Source organism: Gossypium raimondii, chromosome 7, assembly GCF_025698545.1.
Source record: "Gossypium raimondii isolate GPD5lz chromosome 7, ASM2569854v1, whole genome shotgun sequence".
NCBI classification, from domain to species: Eukaryota; Viridiplantae; Streptophyta; class Magnoliopsida; order Malvales; family Malvaceae; genus Gossypium; species Gossypium raimondii.
Window position 1 is genome coordinate 9,694,317 of NC_068571.1, and position 17,098 is coordinate 9,711,414.

The 17,098-nt window shown below is 34.9% G+C and overlaps 1 non-coding gene across 1 annotated transcript; it reads right to left on the reverse strand.

Moving 5' to 3' along the window:
• LOC128042632 (small nucleolar RNA R71) lies at window positions 1-107 on the reverse strand. The gene has a single exon (XR_008198147.1). It is a non-coding gene; the product is annotated as a small nucleolar RNA R71 (small nucleolar RNA).
• Between the last annotated feature and the right edge of the window lie 16,991 nt (window positions 108-17,098).

Here is a 17,098-nt window from a genome sequence, read left to right on the forward strand (position 1 = left end):
AAGCTTAGAAATGACATCACATGTTTTTGGCAATCAGAGGATAAAACACTATATGAAGCTTGGGAACGATTTAAAGACTTAACTCAGAAATGTCTGATGCATAAATTTTAACACTGGACTCAGATAAAGATATTCTATAATAGGCTGAATGCACATATGAGGATGGTTGTTGATGTTTCCTCTAATGGTACTTTGTTGGATAAATCTTATAATGAAGCATATGAAATTTTGGAGAAGATTGCCGACAATGATTATCAATATCCGACCACAAGAGTTGGGACGGGCAAGAGAGTTGCTGGTACCATGGAGCTAGATGCAATCACTTCATTAACAGCCCAGGTGTCTTCTTTGGCTAATATAATTAGAACAATGAAGAAGCCCACTATAGTTCGGGAGATGAAATCAATAGAGCTTTCATGTGTTTGTTGTGGTGAAGACCATGTGTTTGATGAATGCCCATCAAACCTAGCATTTTATGTTACATGGGTAATTTCAATCGAAACAATAACCCTTATTCCAACACTATAATCTAGGGTGGAAGCAACATCCAAACTTTAGTTGTAATAATCAAGGTGTGGGAAATTTTAACAATGCTACAAGATAAAATGCCAACAGTGTACTACCTGGTTATAATCATCCTATGTCGAGGTAAAATGTCCAACAGGGTCAGGTATTGGCTTCATCATCATCTATTGAAGCCTTGTTGAAGGAATATATGGCCAAGAATAATGTTGTAGTTTAGAGTTAGGTTGCATCTCTTCGAGCACTTGAGAATCAAGTGGGGGCAAATAGAGAATGCTTTGAATTCAAGATTACAATGAACATTGCCATATGATACTGAGAATTTGAGATCAAAAAGGAAGGAACAGTACAAGGTCATCACTCTTAGAAGTAGGACTTTGCATTCTGCATGCATAAAATTTTGTTGGAGGATTTCCCTAGCAATTCCATTGATGTTGGCATTAATTACCTGATTTCAAACAGCTCATGGGTGAGTCTTGTACAGTGTGTACCCAAGAAAGGAGGTGTCACGGTGGTAAGTAATGGTAACAATGAGCTCATACCAACTCGCACTGTTACGGGATGGAGAGTATGTATGGATTACTTCAAGCTTATTAAGGAAACTAGGATGTATGGATTACTACAAGCTTATTAAGGTAACTAGGAAGGACTATTTTCCCCTACCATTCATTGATCAGGTGTTGGATAAATTAGCTGAGAAAGCTTTCTACCATTTTTTGGATGGTTATTCAAGATATAATCAAATCGCCATAGCTCTCAATGACCAAGAGAAGACAACTTTCACATGTTCATATGGTACTTTTAAGTTTAGACGGATGCCATTCAGGTTATGTAATGCCCCAACAAATTTTCAATGTTTATTTGATGGTTATATTCTATGACATGGTGGAAAATTTTCTTGAAGTCTTCATGGATGACTTTCTGTGTTTAGGAATAAATTTTGAGGATTGTTTGAAAAATATAGAATTGGTTGTGTGTCATTATGAAGAAATGAATCTTGTTTTAAATTAGGAAAAATTGAAGTGGACAGAGCAAAAATTGAAGTGATAGAAAATTTGGCACCTCCTACCAGTGTCAAGGGTATCAGAAGTTTTTTAGGTTATGTAAGTTTTTATAGAAGGTTTATAAAATATTTTTTGAGGATATCTAAACTCTTGTGTACTTTGTTGAAGCAAAATGGACCTTTCAATTTTGATGAACATTATTTGGCAGCCTTTGAAGAGTTAAAGAAAAAGCTTATAGCAACATCAATTGTAGTAGCTCCGGAATGGACACTGCCTTTTGAACTCATGTGTGACTCTAGAAATTATACTGTGAGAATCATGTTGGGGCAAAGGAAAGACAAAATACTAAATACAGTATATTATGCTAGCAGAATTTTATCGGAAGTGCAACTTAATTACACCACCACAGAAAAGTAGTTATTGGTTGTGGTGTTCATGTTCAATAAATTTTGTTCTTATCTAGTTGGTATAAATGTCATAGTCTACACATATCATGTTGCAGGAGTTTGACTTGGAAATTAGAGATTGAAAAGGGAGTGAGAATCAAGTGGATGATCACTTGTCAAGGTTAGAATCTGGAAGTAAAGGTGATCATGACATACTTATTGAAAAATAATTTCCAGACGAACAACTGTTAGTTGCCATGACATTACCTTGGTATGCCAACATAGTGAACTATTTAGTGAGTGGTGTGTTGCCACCCGATCTTAATACTCAAAGAGGACAAAAATTTCTTCATGACGCCAAACAGTATTATTGGGATGAACCTTTCTTGTTTAAACATTGTACTGATCAAATGATTAGGAAATGTGTCCCTGATGATGAAAACCATAGCATTCTGCAACATTTTCATTCAGCTCCATACGGAGGACATTTTGGAGGGATGTGAACTACTGCCAAAGTACTTCAGTCAAGATTTTATTGGCCAAGTCTGTTCAAAGATGGTCATGAATTCTACCAGTCATGCGACCATTATTCGAGAATAGGAAATCTATCTAGAAGACACAAAATGCCATTGCAAAGTAAACTGGAGGTTAAGTTGTTTGATGTATAGGGAATAGACTCTATGGGTCCATTTCCACCGTCAGTGGGTAAATTGTACACACTGTTAGCAGTGGACTATGTCTCTAAGTGGGTCGAGGCTATTGCCCTTCTTACTAATGATGCAAGGTTAGTAATAAAGTTTTTACGCAAGAACATTTTTACAAGATTTGGTACACCTAGAGCTATTATTAGTGACGAGGGGGTCCCATTTTGACTACAAGTTGGTAGATAATTCTTTGCATCGATATGGGGTGAAACATAATATTGCCACAACATATCACCCCCAAACAAACAGGCAAGCTAAATTTTTAACAAAGAAAGTAATTTTTTTTAGAAAAAGTTATGAATCCTACTCGTAGGGATTGGTCTACCAGAATGTATCGCGTACAAAACATTTTTAGGAAGTCACCTTTTAAGCTTATCTATTATAAGCCGTGTCACCTTCTTGTTGAACTTGACCATAAAGCATTTTGGGCTATTAAGAAGATAAACATGGATTGGGTCGTTACTGACCATAAAAGGTTGTTAGAATTAAATGAAATAGAGGTGTTCTGAGCACAAGCATATGAGAATGCTAAGTTGAACAAGGAAAAGACCAAGCGTTGGAATGATAAAAGAATTATGTCGCGACAATTTGAACCAAGACAATAGGTATTATTATTCAACTCTAAGCTCAAATTGTTCCCTGGTAAATTAAAATCTCATTGGTCAGGTCCTTTTAAAGTAGCTCAAGTGTATCCTCATAAAGATGCCAATATCAAAGATTTGAAATTGGGGGTCACATTAAGGTTAATGGGAAACACTTAAAGCATTATTGGGGTGCCCATGTGGATCAAGACGAGCACTCCATTGACCTTCGAGATGTTTGAAATAACAGTTTCTTTTATCTCTCTTTTCTTTACTTATTTTACTTTAATTATATTTTTTAGTACTCATTTAATATTTTTTTTCCATTTTTGATTTCTTATTTTTGAATAGTTTTCTATGATTTCCAAAGACAAAATAAAGAATGTGAACTGAGCAGTTGTGATATAAAGAAGAGTTTACTATAGCATTACAACAAACTGGGTAAATGGATAACATGAGGATAATTGAACAGATAAGTCCAAGAAGAGAGATTTGTTTTTATAATTGGACCAATTTTGTTACTTGGCGAGCTCATGAAAGAGAAGTTAAAATTTTTGTTTAAGGATTAGGGCACTTTACATCCCCCCAAATCTTCTTTATTCCTTTCTTTTCTCTTCCACATCATGCAGCTTCCCTAACACGTTTCATTTTTGCTGAACTATCATCATTATCTCCCTTATTTTCCTCTTTTCAACTACTCACATATCTTAAGTTTGTCCTAAAATTTTCATATTTATTACTTTTTCTCTTCAATCTCTATTATCTTTTCTTCCACTACATGTTCCAAGATTTTCTTTCCAGTCTTTTCCAATGCCTCGCATCAAAACTACCTCCAAAACTGTTGAATCATTAAGGGTTGGTGCTACTCAGCCAAAGTCATTCTTTAAACAGTGCTGTATCCACCAGATACAATAACAACATCGCGAAGCACCCTTTTTGTTTTGAGCAAGGGTACTTGTTTAAATATGAACCATACATGGGATAGGATGAATCGATGACCACCATAGTAGATAAGCATGGGTGTAACATTTTCTATTTGTATCCCAAAAATGTTTTAGGGAAAATTATTTCAGAATTTTATGCCCATGCCAATTCTCTAGATTCCCCTTTTATCTACGTAAGGGGCATTTCTGTTTCTTTTATGAAGATCATATTAATGCACAGTTTTGTCTTACAGGTGTCCAAGACGAATACACATCGTTCGCTGACAGTATCGTTGCTGAAGGTTTAGCCCAGGTATTAGATAATTTATGTATCGATTGAACACGATGGACTGTTTCTAGTCAAGAGTGTTATACTGTTGAGAGGGCTTTATTGAAGCATATTGTGAAAATATGGTATCATTTTCTGAGGAGCCTGCTCAACCTGCTGTTGAAGAGCTCGAAAAGATGACATCCTAAATATGGAGAAGGATGAAGAAGAAAAAAAGATGACACAGCCACTACTGCCACCACCAAAGGTAAGAACCCTATTCCACCTTCGCCACCAACTTCCATAACTACACAAGACCGTGACATTGATCATCTAATCGATGAGCTCACGAAAACCGATAAGGAGGGGTAAGAAATGAACTCTAAAAAGAGGAAATGGCGGTATAATGTCAGTGCCCAAAAATCCACTCGTTGGACAAACTGAAGTATCTACATGATAGTCCAAGCCAATTAAGTTTTCTATTTCTTTCATGCATCTTGCATTTCATTTCATTTTCTATGGCATTTGTTGTACAAATTTCCCTTTTTATTATTCTCTTATATATCTATTATGCATTGAGGATAACACGTCCCTTAGGTTTCGGAGTGTGTTGTGCATTTAGGCTGCATTTTATATTTAGTATGTATGATTATTTTAGTATAGTTATTTTAGTATAGTTAAATCTGTTTTGCCACTACAATGTACCTATTAAGTATTGTTTGCCTATGAAGAGTACAATTTGTACTTATAATGTTCGATGATGAACTTAGATTCTTCAATACATTTAGAACATTTAACAGTGGATTAGATAAATTTAGCTTAGGATTGGTTGCTTAAAAATCAATTTCTAAAAATTAGATGTCCTATACTCAATCTTTTTTGGATTATAGTGAGTATCTTCTAATGAACTTAGGGACTTTTGAAGTCAAATTTAGTCATATTGCCTCGACATTATTAAATAAAGTACATTAGGAACTCCAATGCATAGAATTGTCTAGTAAGTCAACACCACTTTGTTTGCTCCATCGTGTTCTTGACTAGAAAGGTGAGTTTAAGTAAGAGTGTGTAATAGAAAGTAAAAAAATTAGAGGCAGTCCGCTGTAGTAATGGGCTGAGTAGCTAATGAGATAGTTGTTTGCTCCATCCATATTCTAATTTAAAAACCTTATCTTCAAAAGTGATATCTATTTAAATTGTGACATGATTGAGTACTAAGTAATTCGGTGCATGCTTCATTGTGATTATCAAGTCAAAGAATTTTGTGACATGGTAAATCCTTTAATATACTAATATTCTAAAGAAAAAAAGAGAAAAAAAACACAAATATAAATGGTTTATACATTTCAAGTATGCTTAGAGCAATAGTAACTTAAGTTTAGGTAACAAATGAACTGAGTAAATTAGGTGATATTTGCTATGGCTAGAAAGCATATGGTACCTAGGAAATTTTATTTTCAGGGAGCAATTTTCCGCCCTACCTTTGGTTAACTGAATCTTTAAAACTCGAACACGTTTTTAAGAAGATTGTTGAAAACTAATGTGTATATTGATCTTTGAATATATTGACAGTAAAATATAGGTATATGCGCTGGCAATATTTTTGCATTCAAGCACTTATGCATATTTTGCTAGAGGACAAGCATTAACTTAGGTTTAGGGTGTGATAACTCTTGAAAAGAGTTATATTTCATGCCTTTAGACCTAGCTAATTGCTTGTACTTGGTACATTTAATTTCATTTCAGGATATTTTATTGGTATTTCTATTATTGCTTTAGGAGCTTGGACTGTGTTTAAATGTTAGACAATTTTAATTACATGTGGAAGGGTTGTGTTTGGTGGTCTGGCAAGTGTAGGATGTGGAGAAAGAAATAAAGGAGTGAAGGTTTTCTGGAGCAAAAGGTTGGACAATTTGCCAACATAAATTCCATGACAATTTTAGGAAGATGACTGAGTCAACATTCAATGCATACTAGTTTCATCCCAACTCGACTTGTACCAAAAAAATCTACCTAAAAAAGAGGAAAAGATATCATGGACTATTAGAGTTACTTTAAGAAGAAAAGCTTATAAAAAGCTAAAGGAGGAAACACTAAAAGGTGTGGAGATCTGGAGGCAACAATAGAGGGTAGTAGATGGGTAGAGACGATAAGAGGAAACCGAAGGTAATCCTTCTCAGCCACCACATGACAATGTGCTATTGGATTGTGGATTGACTTGGCGACAATCATCTTTCTAAGTTCTTCCATTATTTCTTAATTTGTTCTCTCATGAATTGATTTGATCGAAATGATGTTGGGTGTTACATTGAACTTGAATTTTAATTGCCAACATATGATCTAAATCTCATAGGGTTGAGATTACATGATGAAACTTTTATTTTCATTAATGGTTGAAGCATTTATTTGATTTAATCTATTTTTCATTGAATTGTTTTTATTTCCCAATTGCATGCGTACATTCTTTAGACATAGATGAGTGTGCAGCATGCCTATAAACTGACTCTAATTCTGAAAAGCTTAGATTAGTTGGACTGGAATTGAATGATACAAACGAGTATTCAACCAAATACATGCCACAGACTCTAGACATAGAGTAGCATTTGTATAGAATGAAGACAAAATAGTGCAGGGTACCATGCTAAGGCCCATAGACACAGACTAGGTAACTTGAGATCTAGCTCCTGAAAGAAGCATGTCACTTTAAGTCTCTTATGAGCAGTAGATTGACTACGATTTTGCTGATGCGTTATTAAAAGTAAGGGCAGATTCTTAATAACCCCAACCTTTCAAACCAACATTGTAAACCCTTAATCCTTTTCCATAGTATATTTGCCATAGAATTCTTAGTTATTTATTTATTCGCTCGTAGATTATTTATGTAATTATTCTCGTCATTGCCTGATGTGATCCGACTCGGTTGATTGAGTCGAGTTCACTTAAGTTGCCCGATCGTCGACGAGAAGTTCGTTCGGAATTATTTAAAGATGAAATTTGATTAAGTATAAGCGAAAGTCTTTAAAATAGGCTAGTTTAGGATATTTGTTAGGTTTGGTTTAATAAGAAAAATAGGGTTAATATTTAACAGATAAGGTGGAATGGTAAAGTGAACTTAAGCTTCAAGAACGATTCAATACTATGATGAGTATTGCCCCGGGACTTATATCACTTAAGGTGAACAAATGAGAGGTAGAAGATGGACCTTGACCCGTTACCTATAAAGAGGTAGGAACCGAAGGTATAAATTGATGGATGAGCGCCACACCGGGTTGGTGATAAGTTCAATAAGTTCGGGTTGACGCCACTAGAAAGCTAGATAAGTCGCTTCGAGACTCAAATGAAATAAAGAGGAAGAAAACCTCACAAGAAAAAAAGTTTAATTAAATTTTATATGTCCAAGATGTCTGACCTTTTACAAGAATAAATAAACTATTTATAACCTTTTAGAAGAATAAGTAAACTATTTATAGTCTACACATGATAGCCTAATGGACAGAATAAACAAGCTTAAAGACTAATAATTTGGCTATAAAGGTGTTAAATTAATCTAGAGAAATGTTCTTTAACATGCATATATATGTTCGGCTGAATGAAGCATCAATGGTTAGCTTCTTGGTTAAGCAAACATAAGCTTGAATTCTGATGAATGAATGGAAGTTAATCAGCCTTGTCTAGGTTCGGCCAAAGGCATAATGTGCATTGAAGTGGTGGTGTTTGGCCTAATAGTGATGTACAATAAAGATGGTCTATGAACAGCCTTTGTGTGTGAACACTCCAGTCGAATAGCCACTAGGTGTGAACACCAAGTGTGAACGAAATGAAGTAGCCTTGGGGAGACAATCAGCCAACATAGGATAATTAAGTAGAAGGTATCTCTTGGCTGAATAAACACCTAGGAGGCCAATGGATCAACCACCATTCATTGTAATTAACCATGCATGGATCCACCTTGCAATAAATCTAACCATGTATGCACCTAGCATTAAATGAGCCTCTACATTCGGCTGAACCTACATGAATCATAAACACATTAATTCTCAAATACATTCGGCTGAACTAAAAAAAATAGGCAAAATAAGCATCAATACATAGTAAATAATAAATTAAAAACAATCAAATAAGAACATAGCTAGTAATTAAATTTAGCTAGCTCAAAAGATGTGAAATAATGAATAAACTAATTTGAGCTAGGGAATTCGCTCATGAGCTGTATCAAGCTGAAATAATTAAAGCTAATACTTAGTTACTATAAATGATAAAAGAAACGAGCTGAAAATGATCTAAATTGAGCTTAAATGAGCTGATTTAAGCTCAAGTGAACTGATTGGAGCTGAATAAAGCTTGGAGAGCTGAAAATGAGCTAAAGTCAGCTTGCACTAAGATGCATGGATTCTTCAAAGTTTTGGCTCGAGCTTCATCATCATCAATGAGCTGATTCTCCTTCCAAAGTTTAAGAAATAAAGCTGAAACAACTTCTTGAAGGCACCTAGATCGAGCTCGGGTGACCACATACTCTCATATGGGATGCAGGACCTTGTTTGGCACCATCTCAAATAGCACGCTGGACACAGGTGACCACATACTCTCATATGGGATGCATGGGAATTTAGGACTCCAGACACTATGAATGCATTGTAGTCGATAGACGTCATTGATGTAAGGTGCGTACTGAATCCGTATGTTCCCACATATGACAATTGCATGTGTGCATAGGAATCAGAGTGCTTGGAATCTCCTGCAATCGTAGGTCCTTTTTGTTAGGTTCATACGATAGAACGGACCTGACATTTCCTGGTCGGGCCTAGCATGCTCCGTTACTCAAAAATCAAGGTTCTGATGAAAATGACACACTACATACATCATGTTAGCTCTTGTTGTACTTCACCAAATCTCTTGTATCACATCACTGCAGAATCTACCATCGCCTTTTATATGTCAAGCATATACTGACTCCCCCTTAGGAAACATGGCAGCCAGTCGAAAGTGTTTCTCTTAAACAACTGATGTTACCAGAAAATGACGTGTCCCCTCAAGTATGAAATTGATGCACTCGACCAAGTTTGACGTCATGTGCCCATATTGTAGACCCCCAATTGCACCTACTGTTTGAACGACACATTCAAAATGTATGTTGCACCATAGGCGTTAATTGTGCTCAAGTTGTTCAAATTTTGATGGAAAACATGTTGGACGAGCTCATAACCTGTCAATAAATAGCTACCAATTTATGTAATGAAATAACCCCATAATTGAAAATTCGATGTGCAGTGGATACATAGTTAGAACTACAAACCCATGTCGATGATTAGATCTCACTCAGTCATCGAAGGATATTTTTGGTTGTAGTTGGATCTCACATGTCATATACAGTACTGGTGATGAGTGTGATCCTAGAGGGATCTGTGACGATCAATCGTCGAGATTATTTCAAGTCCCATATCTGATATGACATATATGTCGAGCTGGGCGTAAACAAGGAAGCGCAACTGGCTAAAAAAGAAATCTCAATCATTTGTCGTTTCTCCGTGAGTTATTGCAAACACTATTGGTAGAATCTTCCAATTACCATCTTAAGCAGCGGCAAGGAATAGGATGTTGATATCTTCTGTATAGCCGGGTGCCATCAATTTGGATCACAGGCTTGCAGTGTTGAAATGTTTCTCTATATTGCTCAAAGGTTCAAAAGAACTGGTGGGATACTTTTTTCCAAGGGACCAACTGATCGCCTCAGTCTCTGAGTGCGTACTGATCCTATGCCTAACACCATTGCCATAGATAATTACACGAATCCTCCCACCCATGATGCAACTTCTCTATAGCCTTCTATTTTGCAACCCACACTTTGTAGTACGTTGGAGTGTATAGTACTTGTTATGTATGTCTACAATCATAAGCAGTATTTCAATCTGCGGATTGACCTTCACCATCGGTAGAATAATGTCAGCAATCATGTCCGAGTCTAGCCTCAAATGGTCTTGACTTCACCTGTTGCAACATAGGTATGGGGATTGGGATACTTCTTTATTGTTCACAACCTTGTTTTCTTCCGGTAAGTTACCATGATTTTCCACTTACACCTCCTATCCTTTATTACGTATTTTCCTTCAAATTTCTCGGAGTGAGACTTCATGACGTAGTAGTTCACGTCGTTCTTAATGCTGTACCACTTTAGTGCAGTAAGAAAAGCATATTTTTTTGGGATATTTCATTCTAACTTCTAGTACTCGTACATCAGAATATGTGCTTGCATGACCAGGTGTTTTGTGTAGAAGCTGCGAAAACTCTAAACTAGCCTCGACTGATTGGTCAATGTTCATCATGTGGGGCAGAGGTTTATACGCCTTGAATCACGCATCTGGATGTAGAGCATTCTTCAATGCGTCATTGTCAGACTCGCAAGGTTCCAGCTCCATTATAATCAGATCCGATTCGAAAAATAGTGCCACTTCTGAACTATCAGAATCACATTGCCAGATTGGTTTAGGTTCTGAATCCTCCCCGTCGTTTGCGTCCATAACCCCTTCTTTCTCACCTACATCTCCTTCCTCATCCACTCCTTCATTGTCACCTTCGAGCATAGTGTTTGACTTACCCTCGTTGGCCCCTGTGGAAAGGAGTAAGTCATCAGTTCTCTTGTAACCTATGTGGCCGCCAAAATATTCAACAGGTTGATGACCTATGTATGTTGATGATCCCTTGATAAAACTTTTTTTGCCATATAACATCGACATAATAACGAAGTTAAAATCGAATGCACTGATTGAATATCAAGCCCAAGTATCTAGATTTGGGTTATACTAATTCCCCGATTGGTATTGGCCCCCAAAGTGTAGATCGCTGTTGGAGATCGATGAATGTTTGCCCATAGATGTTTCAGGAAATCGTAGTAGTTGCTTTGAAGGAAGCCAGAGAACCTACTATAAAACCTCATAGTAGGACTTTTTCCTTTAGCTTCGGTACTCGTATTTGCTATGACCGTGGTTAAAGAATGGCTAGATCAATCAGCATCGACAAACTCAACATATAGCTCAATAAAAATATTTTCGCTTTTGATGTGCAATGGTATGGCTGGCTCGAGATGTTTCTCGCTAATCACATCGAATAGCTCATACTTATAGGGGTCAACAAATGCAATATATATGCATTGCAACCTCATAATTCTTCCCCGGGTTGATCCTCTGACTTTTCTCTAGATTCTAGTTTGTAGCTCACGTATTTGAATGGTACTAATGAACACAAATTCCACGAACTTCACTCCTACAAAAACCACCCTAAGCTCTGTATTACAAATTTGACCGTTGTAGTATATAATAGATTTCACTCATCGACTCGTTTTAATGTTGCTCACGATTTGGATGAATGAATGCAAAAAAAGTAGAGAGTTGTTTGAAGGAGTACACACAACTCTCACCCGTGATGCAAGGTTATTTTGTTTGATATTAACTTGATGTGTGACTATGTTATGAAAATTACAGCCATTTTATAAGAGAATTATATTGAGAGTAAGAGAATAAGTGCTATGAATCTCGTTTACAAATGCACACATTCGTTGCATATTATATGGTGCAAATACTTTGTATATCAGGTAATCAAAAGTCATATAATTTCATTGAGGTTAGGTGTTGCATAACATGCTAAACATGCATACGAAAAGGCTGAGCTTTCTTTAACAAATTTCCTATTCCCAAATAGAAAACCCTGACGCTTTAAACATTTGTTCAACACGTTTAGAATATGTTTCAAATCGCTTTTAAGGTTTTCCTTTACAAACAGACCCTTCCCTACGACTATAAAATGGATCTCACATGCCAAACTTCATTACCTCTCAAGCATATAATTTCTCTCCAATCCTCTCTATTTCTCTACTATAAACAATTTTCCGGTCTTAAAAATTTCAGTCGCCAAAAATAGTCAGTTTAGTTTGAGGTATTCTTGAGTTATCAGTGATGCGATATTGCTCTGAGCGCCATAGATTTCATATATCATGTCGAGATGGGATCATTACCTCCGAAGCCTATCTTAGAGAAGTCAGTTATGGGGTGATTTTGCTTTCTACAATTAATGGTGGAAATCGGCGTGGAGGTTTCAATTAATGGCTGCGGTAATGGATCGGGGTATTATAGGGGAGCCAGTCAACGGTCATTATGCGATCACGAGCTCAATCTTTTCGAAGACCTGAAAATGACGCCTTATAAGCACAATACAGAAGTTTGAGGGCATATTCATATGAAAAAATTATTGGGCTTCCACCTATAACCAGTGTAATTTTTTTCTCCATTTCTATGCAACTGGTACCTTTAACCTTCATCCTTATTTGAAGGTTAGCATCATCGTGGAAGCAAAAGAACTCTCAGGCGGGGAGCGGCTGTTACAGTGCAGTAAAAGTGATGCTTTTTTCGAAGCGACAACGATTTTCGTTATTACACAACCCATTAATAACTACAATTGTTACCTCTTCGACCTGGGTTTAACCTTTATTATGTTGGAACATCTGCTCTCCTCTTGAGAACCCTCTTGTGTCCACCTCGGTGTCAGCCTTTGGATAGGAATGAAAGGTTAAAGATATCAACTGCTTGGAAATAGAGAAAAAATCACGTTGATTACACTGGAAGTCCCAGAGTTTTTCCATATGATTATGGCTCAATCTTATGTATGGTATATATAAGGCATTGTTTACGGGTATCTAAAAAGCTTGAACTTCTGACTGTGTAACAACCGTCACTTGGCTCCCCGTTATATTCAAACCTGTGACCGCACCACGGCCACCGACTAGGACCTTCACGTGGATTTCGACCCCTGATCGTATCAAGCCATGTTGCCCCCAAAACCTAATTTCCTAGGATGGGTTTCTCAGGTGATGGTCCTATCCCCCCATGACATATGAAATGTATGTGTGCTGAAGTGCGTTATCACATCCCTGACCCCTCAAAACTACCTAAGAACTTTCGTCATTTCAATTGAAAACCCTGAATACTCTAAAAAACTGTAAACTTTAAAAAACCCAAAACCCTAACATTAAAAAAAAATTAATAACTCAAACCTTTTAAAAAAACTTAACCTTGGGCGCTCTTTCATATTCTCTCTCCTAAAACTAACCTATTCCCCTAATTAAAATTAAAATTAAAATCAACCTAAAGAACTAAATAAAAAATAAAAAGTTGTATAGGCCTTATTTAGCCAGAAGTGCCTGTTTTCATGGTGAATATGTTATTATATATATTATAATGATTTACAACTATGAATATGTTTAAATTGTATCGTGTATCATAATTATAGTACATTGTAAAAGAAAAACGATGATAATATTGTTGTTTAAATCTATAACCATGAATTCATCACTAAATAATAGTTTTTTTAAATGATATATATTCATTTTACTATTTATATTTAAGGATGGTTAATACTTTTAAGAATTTCATTTTTACAATTTGAATCTTTAAAATATGACGTGCTTACTCCTACGTATTATAATTTATTACTAATTCATTCTTATCTTATGAAATTTGACATTCATATTTTAATTATTACTTAATGGGCTTTGATACCTGAAAAGGTAGCTTATTAAATTGACCGCAGTCTTCTCTCTCTCTTCATCGCAAACTACAAACCAAGGAATAAATTGCCGAATGGATTGATGATGAGAAGCAAATCTTACCTAATATATCTAATCATGTAAATTAATGCAGATTCATAACATGTTTCATTATTCTATGTATAGTATTTGTTTTCTTAGTTCTGTTCATTTGTATTTCTATTCGTATAAGAAGATGTATGTTTAAATATGTTAAATATTATATAAATAAAATAAAAATAAAAATCGTAATACTAAATTCATATGAAAAAATAAATAAATAAGAAAATTAATAAATAATTCATATTATATTAAGTAGTATCATGTTTTGATCTTTTATACCTGTAGGAATTTTTTATTAAGGAAAAAAAATCATTTTCAGCATCTTCTTAATGTCCTGAGACTTGAATTTTGTCGATAATCCACACGCACGCCCTATCCATTTCATTGGAAAATTCATATATATATATATATAGCTCTGCTTCAGATATTTTCAATTATACATAACGAAAACCCAAGTAAGATTTTCCCAGAAAAATAACAATCAACCATGGGAAAGAAGGTAATTCATCAGCTGACCTCCAAGAACGTAGATAAGCAACTTCACAGTGTCATCAAAGGTTTGAAGCCTAAGGTTTACATTACCGACGGTTCAAGCTTCAAGCACCTTGTTCAAGAGCTAACCGGTTACCGCACCCTAACCGGTCCAATCCCCGATGATGTTGCCAAGGTCACTGAAATTGAAAAACGGGGAGAAATGTTCCCAGATTTCACCACAACGTTGTCTACGGATTCATCCTTGGGTTGTTCATTCGACTTATATGACGACCAAACCTTTCATTTGGATGATATTAATCAATTAACTGGACTTTTACAGACAGATGATCGTGACATGTTTGATGAAATGTCTAACTTGTCGACGAATCACCAACAAATGGATTGGTTAGAGTACCGGAACCTTGAGTCACGGCTTTTGGATGACCAAGAGGGCAGCCTGTTCGACTATGAGTTATTATCCGGGTTAATATGAGGTGCTTTGTTCATATGTATATGAATCAGTATATATATAACATGTATGATTTAATTGATTTTGTTGTATAAAAAGTTCAAATGCCCTTGTATTTTCTTCTAAACATGTTCAAATGGATACCAGAAAAAAAAATTGTAATCTTTTTGATTATGATCATAGATATGAAGTAACTTTGATACATTTAATGGAAGATGGTTTCATGTATGCTCCAATTATATTTGCTTGCCAGAAAATTCTTAGCAAAAACTGAATTTTAATATGAATATGCCGTTAATTTCATTAAAAACAAAGAATAGTAGGTGTTGAAGATGAACTCAAACTAAAAAAATATGTACGAGGGTGGGTGAAAGCTAAGCAACAAATACAGGATCTTATGAACAATCGTGGACGGAAGTATCTGTTTCTTATTTATTGTTTTAGATTTTTAATTGTGCAAATTTAAATAAGTTTCGAAAGATTAAATAGGAATTACTTTTAAAAAAATATAGATTAAATAGGAATTAAAAATTCTGGTTTAATCACCGGATGAAAGAAGGTCTGAAATAATATTTTAAACAAATTCAAAGGTTGTATCTAGTAATAGATTAAGTTTTAGCTCAATTGATATGGGTATTATTGTTAATATAAGATGATGTAGGTTCGAGGTAATGGGATTTTGGGTAGTTGTCCACTTCTTTTAAATTGATACTAATGATTTTTTTGTCTCAAATTGATACCCAAACTTTTTTTTTCTGTCAACTAAATTGATACCTGAGTCTAATGCCATTAACTTTTTGCTGACGTGGTAATGCTGACCAATCACGCGCCACCACGTGGACTGCTATTTATAACTTTTTCTTTTCTTTTTTATTTTCGCTCATTTTCTTCTTTTTCTTTTTCATTTTCTAGCCCTGCTTATTCTGTTCCTCATCTTTCTTCTTCCTTTTACTTTTTTCTACCCTAGCCACTCTACTTTTACACCGTTGCTAGGCCACCGTCCGACCTCTCTGCTAGGAAGAAGAAAGATGAAGAACAAATGAAGCATCGCGAGGAAAAAGAAAAAAAAAAGAAAAGAAAAGAAAAAGGGAAGAAAAAAAGAAAAGAAAAATAAAAAGTTGCAAATAGCAATCCACATCGCAGCGCACGATTGGTCAACGCTACCAAGTCAACAAAAAATTGACGGCGTTAGACTTGGGTACCAATTTAGTTAACGGAAAAGAAGATCAGGTACCAATCTGGGACACTAAAAACCATAAATGCCAATCTGGGAGAAGTGGACAAGTTTGAGTACCAATTTTATATTTAACTCTATTTTTTATGATTAAAATTGAAGAATTTAAAATTTTTTTAGTTACTCGAACATCTGATCCTCAATTAATTTGTCCAATTACATCTCATCTAAGTTGAAATTTTATCATATATTTTAGGCTCTATATTACTTTTTCTCGTGTACTATAGTTAAATTATCACTTTGATATTTGCATTATTTTTTAATTAATTTGGTCTCTGTACTTTATTTTTGTTACGACTTTGGCTCATGTACTTTCATTCTGTTAATCCCATTACCTCAACTCAAATTTTGGTTTAAAAACTTAAACCAACCAATAACATGTTACCATGTGTCAAGAAAAAAATCACTTAAAATCTTAAAAAATATATAAAAATCATTAACAATAAGAAAAGCTTAATACAACTTTTGGCTCTTTTACTATAGCTAAATTATCGCTTTGATATCTGTATTATTTTTTCAATTTGACCCTTATATTTTTATTCTATTAATCCCAGTTACCCCAACCCAAATTTTTGTTAAAATCTAAGTCAACCAATTACACCACCACGTGTCAAGGAAAAGAAAAAACACTTAAAATGTTAAAATTATATAAAAATAAAAAACCATTAAATCTAGAAAAAACACCCAAAAAATCTGAAAACTTAGAAAATTATATAAAAAACTAAAAAATCATAATCTATTTTGAAAATTATAAAAAAATTAAAATTATAAGCGTGCAAAACATTAAAAATTTAAAAGATTTCGTAAACTTTAAAAATTTAAAGAATGAAATTATCATGTTTCCTTGAAAAATTATCATAAGGGTAAAAATGTTATTGAAACATATTCCTTATATATTCTTA